We start from the raw sequence: 20930 nt of genomic DNA on the forward strand, positions 1-20930 counted from the left end.
CAGCGCCTGATTTCCAGCTGCTAGCTGCCTTCTAACTTATGGTCCAACTTATACAGTTTGCAGGCATCTTGCATTTGGAAGCAAGGAGGGAGAGAAGGCCCCTTTATCAAGTCAATCTCCAAGCCAGGTCTGTTCCTCTGCAGCTGTTTCCCTAAACATTTAGCCATTTTCGGTGTCTGAGCTGCGCAGCTGAAGAAGTGCATAAACAGGCTCCACTGAAATGTGAAGATGACTGATTATGTAGTAACACCGAGACCCCTTGCTGTGATTATTACCCTCTGAGTGCTCCTTACAGAATGTGCCTCTTATCTCACACTGACAACGCTAATAGAATATGCATAGCCCTATTAGCATACAAGATAATAGCCCCCTGGAGGGGACGGAGCCATAAAACTTTAAGTAGAAATCAAAACAGAAGGAGGGAGGAAAAAAGGGAACGTTGTCATAAGCAAAATAAAAAGAAGAAGAAGGTGGGAGGGGGGGGGGAAGCCCCAGGGCAAATTTTGCTGCAGCGAACACGCGTCGCCATAACTCTTGTGCTAGTCACCATGCAAATGGTAATAGGGCTGGAGTCCCATGAATACCATCAGTGCCATGTTTGCTGGGAAACATTAATTGCGATAATGGGCCCCTCTCGGCGGCAGCGGGGAGCCGCGTGTCAGATTGTACCGTAACAAAACCCACGGCCGCCAGAAGCGCGGCGCAGCGAGCAGGGTGCGCCGCAGCTCGCAAGCGGCCCGGACGGCGCGTTGCCTTCCACCGCGGGAGGCGCCGGGTTCCCCTCTCCGGGGTTGGGCCCCGGCGCAAAGCGCCCAGAGGCGCGCGCTTCATTTCCAAACGCTGCGCGCGCCCCGGGCTGCGCTCCTGGTTTTGAAGAGCCCTGCGGGTGATGCATTGACCTCGTGAGCCTACCCCAGCAGCCGGACTTAAACCCCGGCCGGTTCCGGTGAAGGCCACGTCCTCCCTTCAGTCACGTCTGCCCAGCGCATTCACACTGGCTCCATGCAGCCCCTGCAGTGTGGCGGAGACCGTTCCCAACCCACCCATGGCTGGCAGGCAGCCACGCGTTCATAGGCTGCCCAGCTGATCAGCTCTCGGGGGCGAACTGGGCACCTGTCCAGGGGTCAGGACAATACCTACCTCGCGAGGGTCAGCAAGGTTAGGGGGAGAGACCTTGCCCCTTCCCACGAGGGCGAGGAAGGACATCAAAGGGCGACCTTGCAGTTGTCTTGCATGTGTCATTTGAAACCTTCCCGCCTGCGAAAGGTGCAGGGTAACTGCTTTGCAGATTCCCGCATGCTTTTTCTTCTGGGCGGTGAGGAAAGGCGGTGGCACAAGGTAACAAGTGTCGGGTCCCCCTGTGGTGCATTTTGAAGAATCCTGCAAGGTTTTGGAGGCGTCTTCTCCGCCTTTGGCTGAGGTTACTACAGAGCAAAACTCTTGGTAGCGGTGCCTTCGTGGTGCAAATTCTTGCAGCTTGTGGGAGTTCGCCTCACTTTATTTTAGCTGATGGCATTTTATGCCGATCATTTCAGCAATTAGGACTCAGCTGGGCAAGACTCCAGGGGAGAAAATCAAAGCAGCCGGGAAAAAGAACAGAAAGCGCACTGATGACTAGAACTATTCCTAATTTTGTGTGCGCGCACGCGTGCGCCTTTGTCTTTGTGCCTGCGCCCACCCTACACATGATCTGGCCTGGCCCAGAGAACCTCAAGTCCTGCCCCAAACATATAGTGCAGGGTTGTGAGTATTTTGAGCAGAGCTGGTTCCAACATGGTAAATTCCAAGTGTGGCATAATCTCTCAAACTGTAAAATCTCCAAATCTTGGAGATTTACAGTTAGCTTCTGCAAAACAGGCATAAGTGTGGTATGGGGAATAATCCTACACTGGATGAATCTTAGATGTCAAGCTCTAATAAGTCATTTCCATCCTGACTCCGCTGATACTGTGATTCCCCGCAGATATTTGCTATCACTACAAAACATACAGTTCTTCTTGTGCAGAAATGGTATCATACCACTGGCCAAAGCTGATTGGTCAATGCTGAAGCATCCTTCCCAGAAGAACCACCCCTTTCTAGCCAGTACCTCCAATGTCAGTGTGAAAACACAGCAGCCCACCAAAGATGGGCAGATCCACAGCTAAATTATGGATTGGGGGCTGGTGCAGTTGGTCATATAACATACCAAACACAATATTCAGATCATTAAACTATCTCAAAACAACCAACCAAAGCCTCAGGCATCTTTTCAAAGACTCTAAATGAGTCTAGAGCAGAAACTCTCCTTTCTGCAAGCTGGAATTGTGATGGCATGTACTTCCCACACAGAACAGGTGTTCAACGGACCATTGGGACAGTCTTGGAACATGCATCCAAGAACCATGTGTCATCAAAGGAAGTTTCTAACCTATATTCAACATACCAATGTTTTCAGATCTAGTGGACTGAGACTAAAAAGATCTGAATTCAGTTCCCACCTCAGCCTCAGACATCTTATGTGGTCTTGGACCAGTCACCTCATGCACCAGTTTCCCCTGGGGAAAGTGGGGATAATACTTCTGTACCTCACTGGAATGTTGCAGGATAAAACATTAATTAATGTGAGGTGATCCAGTACGGGGGGCCATATACAAATTAAAACAGATAAATAGACTAACATCTTCATCTAAGTATATGTTTTGCTTTGCTTTGCTTAAGACACATGATAAAACATAGGTAAAGATAAAAATATTTTGCTATAGATGCTTGTTTAATGAAGCTACAATATCACTTAAAAGAAAAAAAGAATTTCCAACCATAGAGCTAAAATGCAGAGTCTCTTAAGCATTTCTAAATGTTCTTCTATACAAAAAAACAAAAAATAAAAATAAAAAATCCTCAAGAAATATTAGTTTTAGCAACAGGAGAGTTTATTTTAAAAAATCAAATACCTTGGTCCAAATTCTCTGCTGGCATAACCTCATTGGAATCAAAAGAGTTGTGGAAGCAGAGGGTCTAATGCAATACCTATTCATTTTCAGCATCCTTTGAGTATGATGACTCTAAAGCTAAAAATTCAGAGACCCATACTCTGCATAAATAATTTTCCCTTCATATGATCCATTTGCAAACTTTGAACTTGACTGAAAGCAATAAAATAATAATTTTTGTACATCATCACCATTCAGTATATAAAATTCAGGACCCTGCTCGGTTCCACATTTTCCATAACTGGATGGTGCTAACAATTTCTACATTTACTACAGTCCTCAGAATTGGATGGACGCATGCCAATGTTTAAACAAGTAACATATTTTTTTCCAGCTTGGCAGCGAATGACAAGGGAATCAATGGGCTGGCTTATATTTGTTGCATTCTAGATCTGATTTGATACACACGAAATCTCATTGGCACATAACCCTAGTGTTCCTCAGAGATACTGTTTTGGTGGTGAGTTGCCATAATTTTTGCACAGCTGAGAATATTTAATGAAAGTGAATCAGGATGCATTGAACTTAAAAAGAATATGTTGATACAGTGAGTGATTAGCAACTCAAGTTTAAATAAGTTTCCTCATAAAAAATATTATTGGCAAAATATTTTATAAGGAGTAATGGAAAATATATTCATCCATCAGGCAAAGTAAGCACCCTTAGTATGTTACACCTCAGTGACCTTTCTACTGGACAAGCCTGTTGTTCTCTTCCTGTTTATGCCTGCAAACTGTTAACATAAGAAATGTTGAACAATGACATGGAGGTCGCAGAAAACTTCATGTACATTAAAGGAAAAGACTGCATTTCAGTTTAAGCTTCTGTCTCTACTGTTTTATGCTGTCTCTCCCTTTGGGATCTTTGATTAAAAAGGCCAGAAGCACTGCCTTTGAGTCTTGGTAGACTCAGAGCTTATTTTCCGACTCAGGCTGCATTTCAGCAGAACTCTTAAGCATGTGTTTAACTGTGAAAGCTTAATTTAAGAGAAATCAAGATGTTGCTCATGAAGATTTCTTGCTTAGAAAAAGGGACAACATTCAACAAATAAGTTGTTGGTTGTGAATTGTCTCTAATGCTGGACAAACATGTTCGTGTAGGCACATTAGACAGACAGACAAGGAAAGACCTCTTCCCACCCCCTTGTTAATCTTGTTTAGTTAATAGCATCTAGTTTAATGTACAAATAATTCTGCACAAAAAAGGTATTTTTCCTGCCCAAACGTAACTAGAACATAAGCCTTATTTAGTATATATTATCAAGGAAAATCCTTAATAGACGAGGACATGGAAGAAGCAATACAGTGCAGTCTGGATGTTGTTATATATTTATTAAGTTGTACCAGGGCCCATTTAGTAGCAGCTCTGCAGTTTATCACGTAAATATCGAGTGCCAAATACAAAAGGGAAGAAAATAACAACATAAAAAATTTATCTTGGGAGGATGGGGGAGGAGGGGATGGTGCTGATAATGCAATCGTGCCTTCAGCTGCACTGGCTAATGTCCCTTTGTAAGGGTGGAGTGTAAAAATATTCCACAGCTGGGGGAGCGGAAAGGGGGATGAGAATAAGAAAGCGGGCCTTGCTGTTTGTTTTAAAGTATATTCTGGTTGCAGGCTAGGTCAGCGGGTGGCCAGACTGAGAAAATGAGTCCCCCGGGCTGTAATAATTGTAGCTGTCAGGGAAAAAAGTCAAGGTCCTAGATAGCATTGGACTGCTCTGGCTTCTGACCACAGAGAAATATATATGAAAACTATTGCCTGGGGCACTCTAGGAAGGAACCAAGAGGATTTAACTCCTGGTGGTTTGTGCTTATGAATCTGAAAACTCATTTTGCACCTTGGCGAGTTTTATCTTTATTATTACTATTTGCATTTGTTGTCTGAAAGGAGCTAGAGATCTCTCTGTCCATATTGCCCAGTCTGTGATGTAATGAACTCCAGGTACCAGATAGGCAGCAGAGGGGGGATAATCCAGAGATATTTATAGGGGGTCTGATTCTGATCTCACTTACAACATGCTTGCTATACACATGGGATATGTATATGGTTGCATTCGATAGAGCTACTCCAGATATATACCTTCACTCATTTAACCAGAGTTACTCCTGATGTGAAGCCCACAGTTGGAGAGCATGCAAACAAGAAGAGAATCCACAAACGTGACTTATTTGTTTCTAATTATATACAAAAAATAATTCAAAATAAGAAAATCTGCCGAAATAACATGCCCAACTTTTCTTGAAACACCAAATAGTTTGCCTTTATTTGAGAAAGTGTGGGAGATTAGGGAAAAGTCTGAGTCCTTGGGCTAAAATTCTGGTTGCACCCAGAACCCACTGAGAGGCCAATCCATGACAGAAGCCATGGAAAGGATGGGGTCAGGTGAATGATCTGCGTATTTGTGGTGGACATCCCTTGAGCAGGCAAGGGAATTATGCCTCCACCATCATGGAGATTACTCATGTCCCCAGAAGGAATGCACATATGGATTTGCATCATGTGGACTTGAATCTGCCTTCACTTACACCAGTATAAGTCAGGAGTAACTTCAATTAATTAAATGAAGCTACATCAGTGGTATAAAGCAGAGGAGATCCAAGCCCTACCTCTTTTTCCACAGTATGCACAACACTTACAAAAGCCTGCACTGTTGCATGCTCCATACAGCCTCAGGGCAGTCTTGGACACTCAGGGAATTTTAAAAATGGGTCTAGTTAGTACTTCAGCTTGTTCAGGAAAGTGGCAGAAGTGCTCCAGACTTGGCACCCATTACAGGGGTAACCTACCTAGTGGGGACTTCTCTTTCTGCATCTGTACATTTAGGGTCTCTCTCTCCCGGGCTCCTCCATGTACCAGCCATCACTGCTGTCTTCCCTGGCCCCTGCCCCATTCTCAGCTGCACCTCCTGTCCTCCTGCCAGCATATGCTGCCATTCTGCCTTGCCAGCTATCCTCAGCCACTCACTGAACATCTTCTCCTTTTATGTAAAGAACCTGTGGGTATACAGACTTCATTAACATATTTAAATATCATGTTTGCATATGCTAAGAAGGGGCCAGAAATGTGCAGGCCTGCTAGTGAGGAGAATTTGTATTCCTGGCTTTAAAAACTCCCTCCCTCTTTCCCCCTTCCCCCGCCAAGCTCTCCATATTAATCCTTGCTGTATAACCAAATAGTGACTGGGCAGTGAGCAACCAATCAGCAGCCAATGTCTGAGCAGCTCGCTTGGCAGATAAACTGTATCACCTGAGTGGGATGAGGAGTCAGTCACCCACTGGAGCAGAGGTGCATCTCTGTCTGTCCACCCTCTCCCTGTAGTTAGATAGAGCAGTTGGGTTCAGATGAGCAGCAACAGGATTGTATCTCATTGGGCTTTCCACATTGCATGAAATGTGCAACATGTTACATTCTTGGGCCGTATCCAAGGCGTATTTGAGAACATAAGAACGGCTATACTGCATCAGACAGACAGTCCATCTAGCCCAGTAGCCTGTCTCTGACAGTGACCGGTGCCAGACACTTCAGAGGGAATGAACAGAACAGGGAAATTATCCAGTGATCCATTCCCTGTTGTCCAGTCCCAGTTTCTGACAGTCAGAGGTTTAGGGACACCCAGAGCATGGTTTTGCATTCCTGACCATCTTGGCTAAAAGCCATTGATGGACCTATCTTCCATGAACTTATTGCATTCTTTTTTGAACCTAGTTATAATTTTGACCTTCACAATATCCCCCAGCAATGAGTTCCACAGGTTGACTGTGCACATTGTGAAAAACTACTTCCTTTTGTTTGTTTTAAACCTGCTGTCTCTTAATTTCATTGGATGACTCCTGGTTCTTGTGCCATGTAAAGGGATAAATAATACTGCCTTATTTACTTCCTCCACACCATTCATGATTTTGTAGTCCTCTATCATATCCCCCTTAACCCTCTATTGATCAAGATGAACAGTACCAGTCTTTTTAATCTCTCCTTGTACAGAAGCCTAATAATTTTTGTACTTTTATGTATCATAGAATCATAGAATCATAGAATATTAGAGTTGGAAGGGACCTCAGGAGGTCATCTAGTCCAACCCCCTGCTCAAAGCAGGACTAACCTCTGCTATATCATCCCAACCAGGGCTTTGTCAAGCCGCAGCTTAAAAACCTCTAAGGATGGAGATTCCACCACCTCCCTAGGTAACCCATTCCAGTGCTTCACCACCCTCCTAGTAAAAAACTTTTTCCTAATGTCCAACCTAGACCTCCCTCCCTGCAACTTGAGACCGTTGCTCCTTGTTCTGTCATCTGCCACCACCGAGAACAGCCTAGCCCCATCCTCCCTAGAACCCCCTTTCAGGTAGTTAAAGGCCGCTATCAAATCCCCCCTCACTCTTCTCTTTTGCAGACTAAACAAGTCCAGTTCCCTCAGCCTCTCCTCATAAGTCCTGTGCTCCAGCCCCCTAATCATTTTTGTTGCCCTCCGCTGGACTCTCTCCAACTTGTCCACATCCTTTTTGTATTGGGGGGCCCAAAACTGGACACAATATTCTAAATGCGGCCTCACCAATGCCGAATAGAGGGGAATAATCACTTCCCGTGACCTGCTAGCAATGCCCCTCCTAATGCAGCCCAATATGCCATTGGCCTTCTTGACAACCAGGGCACACTGCTGACTCATATCCAGCTTTTTATCCACTGTTACCCCCAGGTCCTTTTCTGCAGAGCTGCTGCCCAGCTCGTCGGTCCCCAGTCTATAGCTGTGCATGGGATTCTTTCTTCCTAAGTGGAGGACTCTGCACTTTTCTTTGTTGAACCTCATTAGATTTCTTTTGGCCCAATCCTCCAGTTTGTTTAGGTCACTCTGTATCCTATCCCTACCTTGCAGGGTATCTACCACTCCCCCCAGCTTAGTGTCGTCCGCAAACTTGCTGAGGGTGCAATCTACCCCATCCTCCAGATCATTAATAAAGATGTTGAACAAAACCGGCCCCAGGACCGACCCCTGGGGAACTCCGCTTGTGACCGGTTGCCAGCTAGTACTTTTTCCAATTCTAATATATCTTTTTTGAGATGGGGTGACCAGAACTGCATGTGGTATTCAAGGTGTGGGCGTACTATGGATTTATGTAGCAGCATTATGATGTTTTCAGTCTTATTATCCATCCCTTTCCTAGTGGTTCCCAACAGTCTGTTAGCTTTTTTGACTGCTGCTGTTTTCAGAGAACTATCTAATGACTCAAATCTCTTTCTTGAGTGGTAACAGCTAATTTAGACCCCATCATTTTGTATGCATAGTTGAGATTATGTTTTCCAGTGTGCATTACTTAGCACTTATCAACACTGAATTTCATCTGCCATTTTGTTGCCCAGTCACCCAGTTTTGTGAGATCCCTTTGTAACTCTTCAGTCAGCTTTGGATTTAACAATCTTGGGTAATTTTGTAACATCTGCAAACTTTGCCACCTCACTGTTTGCCCTCTTTTTCCAGATCATTTATGAATATATTGAATACCACTGGTCCCTGTACAGATTGTAGGGGGACCCCACTATTTGCCTCTCTCCACTGTGAAAACTGATAATTTATTCCTACCCCTCGTTTTCTAATTTTTAACAGGTACTGACCCATGAGAAAACCTTTCCTCTTATCCCATGACTACTTACTTTGCTTAAGAGCTTTTGGTGAGGGACCTTGTCAAAGATTTTCTGAAAGTCCAAGTAGACTATATCCACTGGATCACACTTGTCCACATGCTTGTTGACTCCCTCAAAGAATTCTAATAGATTGCTGCGGCGTGATTTCCCTTTACAAAAGCCATGTTAACTCTTCCCCAATGTATCATGTTCATCTATGTGTCTGATAATTCTATTCTTTACTATAGTTTCAACCAATTTGCCTGGTACTGAAGTTAGTTTGTGATTGCTGATATCACCTGTGTAGCCTTTTTTTAAAAAATTGGTGTTACATTAACGATCTTCTAGTCATGGTACAGAGGCCGGTTTAAGCAACAGGTTACATACATTCTATCAAAGATTATTGAGAGGTAGTAGGTCTAATGCAGCAAATAAAGCATGGGTATAAAGAAAGCATGTTAACAATGGCCATTTTCAACATTACATGAAGAGTTTCCCTCTTGTGTCTCAGTAACTCTAAATCTCAGTGGTTTCCCTTCTAGCTTGCTGGGCACCACATGCTGGTCACAGAAACCAGATCTATACAGGTGGCAATCTACCAGGCAGAGATACTGAGACCAGGAAAGGTGGCCTATGAAAATAAGGGATCAGAGTCATTTAAAGCTAGGTACGCTCTGCAACAGGGACTGAGTCTTGGGGGTTTTCAGAGAGTCATAGATCTTAAGGCCAGGAGGCATCACAAGATCATCTAGTCTGACTTCCTGCACAAAACAGGCCAGAGAATTTCATCTGGTTGTCCCCAGACTGAGCCCGATAACTAGTGGTTGGCAAAAGCCGCTCTTCCAGCAAGGCACCCAGTCTTGATCTGAAGACATCCAGAGATCAAGACTCCACTACTTCTTCCGGTAGTTAATCACCCTCACTGTTAAAAACATATGCTCTATTTCTAATATGAATTTGTGTGGATTAAACTGCCAGCCATTGGTCCTGACTCTGCCTCTCTCTGCTAAACTAAAGAGCCCTTTATTGCCCAGTATTTTCTCCCGGTGAAGGCATTTATACACCACAATCAAGTCACCTCTTGATCCTTTTGATACGCTTAGGGTGCATGCCCATGTCCCAATGTGCCTGTTATGGCCCTTGAAAACTCACAGCTGCTGTCCCAGCCAACGTGACTAGCATGTGACCTGCAGGAAACTAGATATAAGGTTTCCCGCAAGGACAGCAAGCCGAAGAGACAGGGGGTTAGGGAAGCACTGGTGTCCTCTCTTCCCAGCTGCAGAGAAAGGTCTCCGCTCCCAAACAGTTTGTATTATTTTGAGCCTTTTTGCATATTCTGTTGATTTATAAGCCCGCCCAAGGAAAAGGACGCTGGCGCTCAGCTCAGGTTTGTGGCAGTCCAAACAAAGCCCAGGCTGGCAAATCTACTCCATGCAAACTCACTGAAAATGGCAGCTCAGTTCCCAGACTGCATTTTCAGCTATGGGGATACGATGCAATATGAAGCTATGGCTGGGAATTCCTGCTGTGCAGCGGTTTGTCTTCACACTGGGATGAGGCCCAGCACCCTCTATACCAAGGGGTTACCTGTGGCTCGCTAATGCCGCTTGTGCCCGGACAATGATTGTACAAGTGATTTGCTATTTTAAGGTGAAGGTGGTACACAGGGAAGATCTCAATGTCATTACAAGGCAGGGAGGGAGGGCGCGAGAGGGAGGAAGGCAGAAACCTTCACAACTAATGTCAATTTTCTGCATCAAATATTTTGATAATTAAACAAAGCTGATCAAGAGAGGAAAACAGCATGTCTCCTGAGCTCAGGAAGCAGAGGCCCATTAAATAGAAGAGTCAGAAAGTGCCAGAGGCGGCAGCCTCAGATTAATGACATCCCCGTAATAGATTTTCCCAGGCACAGTCACACAGGAGACAACTACTGTGTAGCCAGAACAGCGACGAGTCTGTTAAAGGAATAGTAACATTAAATCACCTGATACCATAGGGCGCAGGGGATAGATGAGGGAGCAATGACTCCTGCACTGCTGAAGGTGTAAACCTCAATCTGGTTTGAAGGCAAAGGGGCTGGAACCCAATGGTCATTTGTAGTGAGGGGAAAGGGCCAGCTCAGACGTACTGCAGATATATAAAAAAGGAAAAGGATAGTGCAGAAAACCATTATAAGAGGAAACAAAAATCTCTTCTGATGTAAGGAAGATGCATTTGGAATTGAGGGAAAGTTAAATGCTACATATTCTGCTTTTCCAGGAACTCACCCACCCCTGCTTCAATTAGATTGCTCTTCTCTTTTTTGCAAATAGTATAAGCATCTAGGACCAGTTTCACCCTGGATACAACTCCTTTGACTTTGATGGGGTTAAACCGGCGGATGAATTTGTTTAAATGCAACTGAACTCAGGAACCGAACGGGGAAAGAAACTGTTTTCTTATGATCAAGTCAGTCTTATCTCACCAGTGTTTGAAATGATCCCCCTTGAAATGTCCATCTTGTCTGAATCATTTCTATCCATTTTTATAATACAATAATAACAGAAATGAGGACTTCTCCTGAGCCAGGCTGGCCCAGATTAGAGTTCACCACGAGCGTGCCTCGCTCACAGCTGGGATGTATGGAAACCATATGAAAGGGCTGAAAATCGGAAACAACTTTTTAGACGCACTTGAATCCTGATACGATCACATCACAGGGATGGGTTAAATTTATGATCTTATCTGGGATTTCTGTTTGTAATCAGTCCCAGACCTGCTGGCTATCACTGCCTACTAGCTTGCGATTCCCTGTGCTAACAATGAAAAGTTGGGACATCAAACTGTCAGGGAGTGAAGCCAAAATACAATATGATATTAGCAGATAGGATCAGGGCTGGAATGCAAAAATATAAACTGGAAAATGTTGGTCCTTTGCAGCATGCGAAACTCAGCACTTGCCTACTGAAACACAATGTCGCTAATACAAACAATAAGGTGTGCAAAGAATGTGCAGGGAAAGCTCAGGACTTCCTGGGAGAAAGCCTTGAGAATAAAAGCAAACAAAATGCAATATACAAGTGGAACTCTCCTGAGGTCACAGAACAACTTCACCACGGAAAACATTTGCTCCCAGAGGAGGAATTCATGCCTGTGCAGAGCTGAAGTGCTTCAAAGAGTCCATGCACCACTGTTGTGCCAAACCTATCCCACTGAAGTCATCCCGCATCCCGTCTTCCCTTGCTCTGGCATTATCCTCAACACCGCTGCATGATTCATGCAATTTTCACTCCTCATTCCCCCTGCCCCCTCACCCTATCGACAAGGTTTGTATGGTTGCACTTCTAAAATGGGACAAATGCTGCCCTGACGTAGAACCCCCTGACTTTGTTGGGTTGCCTGTCATGTTAGTGAGGGCAGAATTTGGCCCTGGGGAAGCTTTTGCCATTGACTCAGTCAGCAGAAAGATCAGGACCATTTCCAAAAAGCAGATCTTAATACTGAGAGTCTCCTCTGCCCATTCATGCAGGATAAGAGCAGAATTTCAGCCCAAGATCTGCCAGGTGGCTCCAAGAGCAGAATTCCCTTCTGTAAGCAGAGATTCACTAGATTTTAAAATGTTCAGTTTTCACATTTCACTTTGCAGAACTTTCCTTCTGTCACTCTAAACAGCAGAGTTTTGTTGTATCCTTGTTCACTAACAGAGGGCTGCAATATGTTTCCTTTAGGAAGGTTTCTTGCATTTTGCTATTATTATTATTTAATATTTCTCCTACAGTAGAACCCACTGTCTGAATCAGTGCCCTGTCATGCTAGCTACAAACATATCCATCACAGTCCCTGCCCTGGATTGCTTACAACACATGCTGAGACTTCCTTCTCTGTAGGGATTGCTTTCAACTAAGGTTCCCTTGTCAAAGTTAACCCTAGAACTTCCAACATTTCAGAGAGCAAGAGAGACAGAGAGAGAGGTTGGTACCAAGTTAAAAACTAAAGAACTTCACCTTATACGCAGCATCACCATCTTAACTTAGAATCAAAGATGGCGGTGCTACGAATGAGCAAAGAGACTCTGTTTCCATTTACTTCTTCACCTTGGAAATGGATCTGAATTTGATACTCAAGTGGGGTGTTTCTATAGGTTAAGAATTTTTGAGGCAGCAAACCCAGCAGGCCCATTTCTCTCCCCTGGTATCCAAAATAAACCAATACATTTCTCTCAGCCACCTCTATCAGACAGGTCATTATTATTGTCCCATTTTATAGATGGGACAAGTTTGGCAAGTTACCTAACTTCTCTGTGCTGAAGATCACGCAACAAATTAGGGAGAGAGCTGGGAAGAGAACCCAGGATTCCTGACATTTAGTCTCCAGCTCTAACCGCTGGAACAAATCCTCACTCTTTGGTACACAGGGTAATTTTCTCCCTAAACTGACAGAACTATGGGTTCCTTTCATTCCTTTCCCCCCCTGTTCTTTGATCCCTCTGGTTTTGCACCTGACATAGATATCAATGTGGCTTCTGACACCAAGGCATGGAGGACAGCAGGGGAGAGGCTCACTACGCTCCTCACTGCACAGAAATATAATTTTCAAAGCAGGGGGACCACGCCATGGATGTATAATAGTAAAAGCACCAACACGTCTATGAAAAAAAACAAGCCCTGGTTTCTCAGTGCGGAGACTGGATTCCCCATAGAGATACTTCACACAGTTGCAGTGCAAGGAGCACAGTATTCTCCTGCTGTCGATATATGTAACAGTCTAGTACACATAGAGATACTACACTGCACCTAATGTCCCTGGAGAAGAGTGGAACGGAGATTTCCGGGCTACTGTGCATCATGCAGAAGCTTGAGGGGGGAAAAATGCCTTCTTCTCTGATTTACCAGAACGCAGAGCATTTTCCAATTAGAGTTTAGCAGGAATCTGTCTCGCTTTTCACCATGCACTGCAGCAATTTACCTGACATCTAGTTTTTGTTCAGATGTAGTCGGATATGCAGTTTACCATAACCCTCTCTGCTGTTTGTAAAAGTTCCAGTCCCTGGGGAATCTACATCATAAGACTACATTTAAAATCTCCACTCCATGATCCGTGTGATTTCCAAGAGATAGAAGCAAAAGATCCATTGCCTCTAATCCCGCAACATTTGATGAACCTGCCATTCCAAATCAGACAGTGCTGATGACAAATGAAGCCTTCATGCTAATTTGCCAGTTTAGCTTTCAGTGAAATGGCCATATAGTAATAGTAGATATGCCATCAAAATATAACTCTACTCTGGACTGGCCTCTCCTTTGGAAGAAATAAGTTGTAAGAATAGTATAAACATCCTCTCCTAAAGTCATTACAGAGATAATTATGTGTCAAGCTATTTTGTTTGACTTTTGCTCTCTTATTTTTTCAGTTGTCATGGTAAGGAACTCTTCAATAACTCCCCAGTTCTAGTCTGAGCCACCGGCAGATAATTTATTCTGTAGAAAACATCCATTATTTTAATTAGAATAATCAGTTTTGTGTATGATGCTTGCAACTCATGTAAATGAAACAAAGCTTCTGTACAATCAGACAATGTGTAGGTCATGAACTCACACTGAAAAACCAGGGAAGGACTTACGTCTCATTTACAGGTGTATGAGCCAAAGACAGTAGGATCCGCTGGATAGGGAATAAGACTGGGAATCAGACAAGCTGCACTCTGTTCCCAGCTCTGTCACTGACTCACAGTGTGACCTTGGGCAAGTCTCTTTGCCTCTATTTCCCCATCTGTGAAATGACAATAATGAAACTCGGGCACATTTACAGAGAGCTTTCATACTGACGATGAAATGCACCATATAAATGCTAATTATTATTATGAATGGGCCAAAACTAGACATATGTACTCAGCTTTTACAGTCCTACCTCAAGCTAATTAATTGGGAAATTGCCTACATCAGTTTTCAGAGTCTGATCTTTTATTGTTAACCAGTTTGGCTGAAATAGAAACTACAATGAACCTTTTTGCCCAAAACGCAAACCAAAAAAAATGTTGATGGACCAAAAAATTTGGTAATTTTGTTTGTTTCAAATCTTCTTGGGTCCCCTCATTTCCTTGTTCCAGTTGAGATAGGAAGTGGATGTAATAAAGTACCATGAATAAGGCTGTTCCCATGGTATTTCAGACAAAGTCAAAACCAGGAAAAAACCTGTTCTCACCAGATTTCCAGACTACTTTCCAGGCCAAGCATTCTGGAAGGAACTTTAAATAAGCCACTGAGGTTTTTGAGTTTATCTGAACCTGATCTAACTTAGTATTTCCCTCTTTGTCAGTCATGACTGAAACAGATTGGAATTCTGGGCAACTTTTCAGGCTGATTATATATTCAGAACCAGTTTGCCCAGCACTGCTCTGACTATCCAGATGACATGAGCTACAATGCACAGAGAGGGGATTCCCAAACATGAGAACATTATTTCAGCTGTCTCCCTTTTTCTCAAATGTCCAGTTCCTTCTAGGTTGTTTTGGGTTTCTTTCGCTAGGGCTTCTGACATGAGTGTCCCCTCCTGGTTCCCAGCATCTCTGATGGATTGAAAGGAGCCAGGTGGAGATTGGCTATCGCCTTCACACCTGTGGTTAAAGACCTCTAAACTGCGCTGCAAGAAACAGCATGAGTGCCAGACAGAAAGAGGGGTCTTTTCCACTGCAGCATTGCAAGCTCTCTACATAACTAAAGGGTGTTATCTATGCCAGTCAGTTTAATCCAGGGGTTCCCAACCTGTGGCCCGGGGGCCAAAAGTGGCCCGCAGGGCCTTTCAAAGTGGCCCTCCGCTTTCCTCCCGCTGGCTGCAGAAGGGAGCCGCTGTGTAAGGACCCAGGCAGAATGCGTTGCCACGGGGCTACAAGACCGGTGCAGGGGGACGGGAGATCAGTGCTCCGCTCACCCTGGCTGTAGCAGGGAGCACGGCAAAGCGCTCTGCCAGGGTCCATAGGCCCTGGGGTTCCTGCTGGAGCCAGAGGGAGGGGAGATCAGCGCTCCCCTCCCTCGGCTCCAGCAGAGAGCCAAGCACTCTGCCTGGGTCCCTGCTGGTGCCAGATTGCTTGAGGAAGAGCAGGACTCTAAAAATCAGTGTCTTCCGATTTGTCACCCACCCTGACTTAGCTGCCAGGTCATGTGCTTCAGTGTGTAGTGACAGTCACTCCTCTGCACTAGTGCTTTGTGTGTGAGTATTTGAAATACTGTAAGTAATTTGTAGGTGTAAAATTGTGAATGTAAAAATGAGCACAGTAGCATCAAAATGTTTACTTGAAATATGTCGTGATTTGTAGTCCTTAACGGTGTATACGTCAATACATTTGTGATGAGTTAATAAACTGGTGGCCCTTCAGGGTTGTAAAAATGATATTTGGGACCCTTGAGCCAAAAAGGTTGGGAACCACTGGTTTAGTCCTAAATAATCAAGGCTCATGCTGCTATGTCTATCACCTTTTACTGGCCAATGACCAGCTGAAGTTAAATATCAGGCAAGAAAATTTAAAAGACTTCAGGATCATCTGTATTCAATATCCAGAATGGCCCCATCAAATCCATGGTGAATCGCTAACCTCTCATCTTTGTAGTGGTTATGTAGTTCCTAGACTAACACAGTGACAAACCTGTTAATGTTTCAACAGGAAATTCTTATTTTTAAATATCCTTCAGACACTTTTCCATCTGGAAATACCTTGTTCTTCACAACAAACAAACAAACAAACAATCTGTTAACATTTGCAATATAAGCATAAGAATATTATTAAAAAATAAACCCTTCATTGGTGGCTATCAAGTTGCTTTAAAAACATGAATTCTCATAATGTTTTCTGAACCATGGATGTATTATTATACCCATTTTACCACTGAGTAAAAGGAAGAACAGAGAGCTTTTATTATTTGCCTCAGGTCATCCCAAGGGTAGAGGTAGGAATATAATATGCTGACTCCAAGATGCCGTGCTCTAACCACTGTACAGCACTCCTTTTTCATCTTTTTAATTTCACTTTTGACAAATGTGATGATTAAAAGAAATAGGCAGTGCATTAAAAATCAACTCAAATGGACAAAAATGGTAAATGTCCACTCCGTAAGTTACTAACAGACATTCACTCACGAGTATCAAAATGGCCAGATTAGAAGTTGCACCGAGAAATAATTTCATCCACGGTGCTCACAATGGAACTACAAATAATACACAACCAGGCAGCGTGTAATATAATCAGTCCCCCATAGGAAAGATAACTAGAAGAGAGAGACATTTACGGCCAGGTTTTGTTGGTTATAAATCAGCAATCTAAATCAAGAAAGATACAAATAAGAAATAACAAGAATAACTCCACTGATGCTAATGGAGCTGCTTTGGTTTTACAATAGCCAGATCAGAATCTGGTCCTCAGAATCACACCTTTCAAAGAATCAACAGCAGTCATGGACTTTCTCCTAATTGACACCAGATGTGAAACAGCTCGTTACCTGGACATGGCAAAGGGTACAAGAGAGATGTCAGACCCTGAATGTAAAATCCAAGCAGAAACATAAAGAGCAAACAAGATCCATGGGCAAATTGGAGTTGAAGTGTAAAAGGCATTAAATAATAGCTGTAAAATGTTATGTATGTACAGTACATGAATTACAATGTTATTTCTTCCAAACTTATCCTCACAGGAAAGGTGTCTTTTTTTTCCTTTTCTTTTTGTGATACAAAAATGACTCATAAAATTAGTATGTTACACTATTTGTACGGTGTCAATATCCTGCAAATTAGTACTGGTGTATATTTGCTACGTTGAGATTTATATGCATATATGATCTTTTGAAACTACTTGACAGCACAATGGCTTACAAACCAGCTGTAGAAACAGTGTATTGCCCATGAACTTGGTAACATTACCAATACAGCTGTAAACATCTGGGTCAATAACCTCAGTGGTATCTAGTGAAAGATTTAGAGTGAGATTTGCAAAGGAGCCTAAGGGAGAAAGACACCAATATCCCATTGAAATTCAATGCTCAGCACAATCAAGTTGTATGTTAACCCTTCACAAAGGATCTTCTGGGATCTCAATTATTTACTCAACCACATGCTTGTAATAGAAAATGTAATAACATTTTAAATGAGGATCGAAGAGGATGACTGCTCTGACAGTGTGATCTCTGGTTTAGAAAAGGAAGTGCTATTAACTGGCCCAGCTTTTGTTTTATTTGCAATGAATGCAACACCATAACCTTCCTGGCAACAAGATCATAGTGCTGCCTGGTGACAGAACTGAAGGGGAGAAGGCATATTTTGATAGCACAGAGAAGTTCACTTTGCACAGCTACCATTTACTTCAGTGAGCTTTGGATTAGGCCATTATTAAAAGCAGCAATTCGAGTGTCTAATTCCACCTCTCTCTGCATGTATACATCTCACAATTGTATTTAAGGGTATTTTCCATGAGTAGCGAGACCCCTAAAATTGCACAAGTAAGAGATCAAGGGCCTGGAGAAGTCTTTCAGTGCATTTCAGGCTGCCATCTTTTTCTTCAAGACATTTCTCCTACCACACCCAGTCTAAGTTCCCCTTGAACTGAAAAATAGAAACCAGCATTCCATCTGGAATGTCTAAGGGGCCATCATATCCAAAATGCAATCACATTAATGCACTAGGAACAGCAGCACATACATCAACCTGAAAAGAAAAAATATTTCCTGCAGACCTTTAAAACAAAATGGAGGAGGCAGGGGGGAGGAGAGAAAGATACAATGTGGGCTTTTGTTTTCTGTGAATACGTAACCCCAGCCTACCTACAGTACAATAAGATCTACTTAAATGCAGACAAGGTCAAAAGCTGACCTTTTAAAACTGGTCAGCCATGTTGACTCGCAATGAGCATTAGTACCACATCATTATGTTCTGATAAAACTCAGTTACTCCTCAGCAAAAACCCATAAATCACAAGGCTTCACCCAATCAGGGTTCTGTCACTGTAACTAAACAGTGACTCAAGAAACACCTTATTTCTATTGGCTGTGACAGGAGGATATAAATCTGCCCCTGGCCAATCCACTGCAGGCAACAGGGCATATCAAGAATGGTGACAGCCAATCAAGAATTCGACACAGAAGAGATCAGAAATCCCCCTCCGACTTGATAAGAGGGAAACTCACAACACTTGTTGTAGTTGTTGAGGTGTCTCTAATTTTAAATGGTGAAATGTTATTTCAGTTATCACTTCCAAGAAAGGTCAATTTGTGCTTTGAAATGTTGCATGTCACACAGTGAGCTGGTGCTGGGGAACAGATTTTCCTCTTGCCAGCCTAGCAGATAGCTTCCGGTTGGTTTTTGTACTGAAGTCCTACTGATGTGTTTGGCATGCAGGGAGGCAAAAGCTTAAAATGAGTCTCTCTCTCTGCTGGGCAACCTCTGCAAGTGGCTTATCGGTTGCATTCCATTTCAGCTGCAAGCAGGATGCCCTCTCTCGTTGAGTGGCACCAGCACCCTACGGCATGAAGGCTGGCAATCACTTGGGTCTGGGCCCACAGTAGAAAGAATCCCATTGACTGGGACGGGAACTGGTTTGGACTTTTGTTCAGGACTAGAAATAGGACGGACCCTGTGGCTAAGGCACTGGCCTGGTGATAGCAAGATGCAGAGGGAGCTGGGCAAACTCTCTCTCCTCACCTATGAGGCTGTTTATGGGTTTTGTCCCTGTTTTCCGGAGCGCTGCAGAAACTCAGTTCTTACGGTGTTTCCAACCCACCGGAAGCCACCAAAGAGATGATAATCAGGGCTTGGAAAACTTCCTTCACTAGGGGTGTAAGGCTACAAAAGCCTGGGTGAAAGGTCCCTGCATTGCCCCACACCCCACCACACCACGCCTATGGAATGCACTGAGCCACGTCTCCACTCCCCCAACAAATCAAATCTGCCCCCTCATCAGTTAATCATTTCCGAACCCCCAGCAAGGCACATCTTGGTCCCCCTGCCAATTAAACAACCCTCCCCCCATTGAGACGTGCCAGGCTTCCCCCCAATACACAAACACAGGGCTCTCTGCCCCCACCAGTCCATTTGGACTCTGCTCTGCCCTAGCCCCTCTCCATGATTGAATTATGCTCTTCTTCTCACGCCCCTTAATGAATTCTAGATTCTTCTCCAAGCCCACTAAGCAACTCCAGGTTCTCCCTCCCCCATTAATTGTGTAGCCACCTTCTCCCCTCCTCCGCCATACATCAATAGGGCCTGTTACCTCTTTGCAGAGCTCTGGAATGTACTGGAGACTTTCATCCTCCTCACACCTATGGAACACTCCACTGCTCCACAGGAAAAAGCCAGAGGCATCTCCAGCTACTTTGCTCCTTCCTTCCTTCCCATCCCTTTTTAAAGGAGAAGTGGTGCCCATGCCACTTTGTTTCCTGCTCCTCGCTGCCCCTCTGCAGAAGAGCAATGGCTCCTCAATCTCTGCTCTCCAACTATTGGGAAAGGGGCTAACAGTTCCCTGGCCCCACCCGGCCCACTCACCTGGATGAAATTTCTACCTGTCCTGGGCAAGCAGGAGAGTGGGTTTTTCAAGCCCTGATCACAACACTTTGCATTGACACAGTATGTCGCAGGCCTGATTCTGCTGGTGTGAACTAGGAGTACTCCACTGGTGTTAGATCAATGTACATGAGAGCAGATTCAGACCCTGTGCCTTCTCAACTCTTTTTAAGAGCTGGTTTGTTAATTCTGACAACACCTTTGTGAGATAGCATTAACTGTCTGCAACTGTGCAGCTGGGGAAACTGAGGCCCGGGGAGGGGACATGATTTTTCCCAAAACCTCACACTGAGTCATGGCAAAGCTAGGATTAGAACTCAGGGGATCCTGACTTCCAGCTTACTACTCAAAGCCACAGTGCCTTTTGCTGCATTCCCACCTAATTGCCTGCCCGGGTGAGATCTGAAAACCAAAAGTGGTTCAGTAAAGCTACCAGTGTTTGGAACCACCTCTCTGAGACGGTTCCGGTCCACTCATTGCTAATGCCCACTTACGAAGAGAAACAATTATTCCAGCCCACACCAGAAGCTACGTTTTGACTCTGCCTGTGGGCAGCTTCCATTCACTTCAGTGTGCGTGTAAGAGAGGGAGAGAATTTGGCCTGAAGATCTGTGTTGGGATTTAAAGTAGGGCCTTAATGATTTACCCCAAGCAGTGACATTTCAAACAAAGATAATGTGGGTAATGAATTATTTGCCAATCCAAACGAACAATTGGACATACCCACTTCTAGTGGATTTAATCATTGCCCAAATGTTAGCGCAAAAGCATGAAATATCACTTTTCTGAGGCATTCTGTCGCATTCATGCAGTATATAGTT

At 44.0% G+C, this 20930-nt stretch overlaps 1 long non-coding RNA gene across 1 annotated transcript in view; it reads right to left on the bottom strand.

The window, feature by feature from the left end:
- Positions 1 to 20930, bottom strand: part of LOC137165453 (uncharacterized) — a 45134-nt gene that overhangs the window by 3468 nt on the left and 20736 nt on the right. The window contains exon 2 of the long non-coding RNA XR_010923371.1: positions 5761 to 5967. This is a non-coding gene — a long non-coding RNA (uncharacterized lncRNA). The remainder of the gene's footprint in view (positions 1 to 5760; positions 5968 to 20930) is intronic.

This window comes from Emydura macquarii, unplaced genomic scaffold (assembly GCF_026122565.2).
Source record: "Emydura macquarii macquarii isolate MOO-44397 ecotype Brisbane River unplaced genomic scaffold, CSIRO-AGI_Emac_v2 contig_2768, whole genome shotgun sequence".
In the NCBI taxonomy this organism is placed as follows: Eukaryota; Metazoa; Chordata; order Testudines; family Chelidae; genus Emydura; species Emydura macquarii.